The following is a 3013-nucleotide window of genomic DNA, read 5'->3' on the forward strand; positions in this document are numbered from 1 at the left end:
GGTGGCGGGCGCCTGTAGTCCCAGCTACTCCGGAGGCTGAGGCAGGAGAATGGCGTAAACCGGGGAGGCGGAGCTTGCAGTGAGCTGAGATCCGGCCACTGCACTCCAGCCCCGGCAACAGAGCGAGACTCCGTCTCAAAAAAAAAAAAATAATAATAATAATACAAAATCAGCCAGGGTGGTGGCGCATGTCTGTAATCCCAGCTACTCGGGAGACTGAGGCAGGAGAATCGCTTGAACCCAGGAGGTGGAGGTTGCGGTGAGCCGAGATCGTGCCATTGCACTCCAGCCTGGGCAAAAAGAGCAAAACTGTCTCAAAAAATAAATAAATAAATAAATAAAATAAAATAAAAAAGAATTTTAAAGTACATGCCATGACATAGCTGAATTTTTTGAGACAGAATTTCGCTCTTGTTGCCTAAGCTGGAGTGCAATGGTACAATCTCAGCTCGCTGGAACCTCCGCCTCCCGAGTTCAAGCGATTCTCCTGCCTTAGCCTCCCAAGTAGCTGGGATTACAGGTGTGTGCCACCACACCCGGCTAATTTTTTGTATTTTTGGTAAAAACCGGGTTTCACTATGTTAGCCAGGCTGATCTCAAACTCCTGACCTCAGGTGATCCACCTGCCTCGGCCTCCCAAAGTGCTGGGATTACAGGCGTGAGCCTCCGCACCCAGCGACAAAGCTGAATCTTGAAAAAGCTAAGTGAAAGAAGTCAGTCACAAAGGACCACATATTGTACAATTCCATTCATATGAAATGTGAATTTAGTGATTGGCTAGATGTGAGGGGCATGACAGGGTGAGATAAGGGGAAATGGGAGTGCCTGCTGATAGATATGGGGTTTCTTTTTGGGATAATGGAAATGTTCTAAAAATTGAATATAATGATGAATACAGAACTCTGGAAATATGCTAAAAGACATTCAACTCTACACATTAAATGAGTGGATCATATGGTATGTGAATTATATCTCAAGCTATTAAAAAACTAAATGAAGTAAAAGTTATGGCTGGCCGGGCATGGTGGCTCATGCCTGTAATCCCAGCTGGGCCATAGACCGAGACTCCATCTCAAATAAATAAGTAAATAAATAAATAAAATTTATGGCTATAATGATTTTTATAGTAGACCCAATGGAAGCACATCACTCAGTATGATTGAGGTGAAAGAAACTGGTGTTGAAATTAGGAAGCTTATATTCTAGTATGGACTGGTCATTTTGAACAACTTAGGCCATAAACAAAAGAGCTAGTAGTTGCTGATTACCCACTCAGTGACAGTCACAAGGATAAGGACTGTAAACTTGAGCTTATTCATCTGTATGATGAAGGAGTTTATTAGAAAATCTGTCCCAGCACTTTGGGAGGCTGAGTTGGGAGGATCAGTTGAGGGTAGGAGTTTGAGACAAGCCTGAGCAACATAGCCAGACCATTTCTGAAAATAAAAATAAAAAATAAAGCCCAGGTTGTGCTTGTGCAGGCCTGTAGTCCCAGCTACTACTTGGGAGGCTAAGCCATAAGGATCACTTGAGCCCAGGAGGTGGAGGCTACAGTGAGCTGTGATGGCACAACTGCACTCCAGTCTGGGCAACAGAGCAAGACCACAACTCCATCAAGAAAGAAAGAAAGAGGAAGAGAGAGAGAGAAAGAAAAGGGAAAGAAAGAGAAAGAAAGAAAGAAAAGAAAAATCTGTAAAGGCTTTTGTTTTGTTTTGTTTTGTTTTGTTTTGTTTTTTGAGACAAAGTCTCATTCTTGTCCTCCAGGCTGGAGTGCAATGACACAATCACGGCTCACTGCAACCTCTGCCTCCTGGGTTCAAGTGGTTCTCCTGCCTCAGCCTCTTGAGTAGCTGAGATTACAGGCGCTTGCCACCACACCCAGCTAATATTTGTATTTTTAGTAGTAGAGATGGGGTTTCACCGTGTTGTCCAGGCTGATCTCAAATTCCTGACCTCAGGTGATCTGCCCGCCTCAGCCTCCCAGAGTGCTGGGATTACAGGCATAAGCCACCATACCTAGCCCCCCCATTTTTTTTTTTTTTTTTTTTCTGAGATGGAGTCTCACTCTGTCGCCAGGCTGGAGTGCTGTGGTGCAATCTCGGCTCACTGCAACCTCCGCCTCCTGGGTTCAAACGATTCTCCTGCCTCAGCCTCACACGTAGTTGGGATTGCAAACATGTGCCACCACACCCTGCTAATTTTTGTATTTTTAGTAGAGACGAGATTTCACCATGTTGGCCTGAATGGTCTCGATCTCCTGACCTCGTGATCAGCCCGCCTTGACCTCCCAAAGTGCCGGAATTACAGGTGTGAGCCACCGCGCCTGGCCTGTAAAGGGTTTTTGCAGTTCTAAAATCCTATGATTCTCTTGTATAATAGGTTGTAATGACAGACAGGAGACAGGGTCTTGATATTGAATGCCGTTAGTGAACTCCTACTTATATAGGCAGTACTGCTACCTCCTATATTCAATTGGCTAGATAGATTCCCAACTTCCACCCCGAACCGTGACGAGAGTATCATTAAGTAAGAGTTCTTAAGGAAAAATCGGTTATCTTGTGGACTTTAAGTGTTTACTTTTGATTCCTAAAGGGAAGGAAACTCCATTTCAAGAGATTCCTTGGCCTTGCAAAAATAGTGAAGACAGTCATGGGGGCAGCAGAGGGGAGCAGTTAATGAGGGCAGGAAGGGAGGAGTTTCTTCCTAAGCACAATAACTATAATCACTGGAAGGCTAAAATTACTAGTCCTGTTGTTTGTCCAGCCTTCTGGAACATATACAGTTATTTCTATGTGAATCAATTTCTCTGGTTTCACAAACAACATTTTCCCACCTGCAAGGAGAGAGTCACTGAAAAAGGAAGAGAAGACAGGGTTCCCCAGGCACAAGGCCCTCTGGTCATGGCAGTGTGAAATGATAAGTAATTCATCACTGGGTACAAACTAAAACATGTTTGGTGAGGCAGTCTAACTAAGGAATTCCAGGCTCAGAATGAAAAACACAAGGGTATTTT

Source organism: Colobus angolensis, unplaced genomic scaffold (genome assembly GCF_000951035.1).
Source record: "Colobus angolensis palliatus isolate OR3802 unplaced genomic scaffold, Cang.pa_1.0 Scaffold50, whole genome shotgun sequence".
NCBI lineage: Eukaryota > Metazoa > Chordata > Mammalia > Primates > Cercopithecidae > Colobus > Colobus angolensis.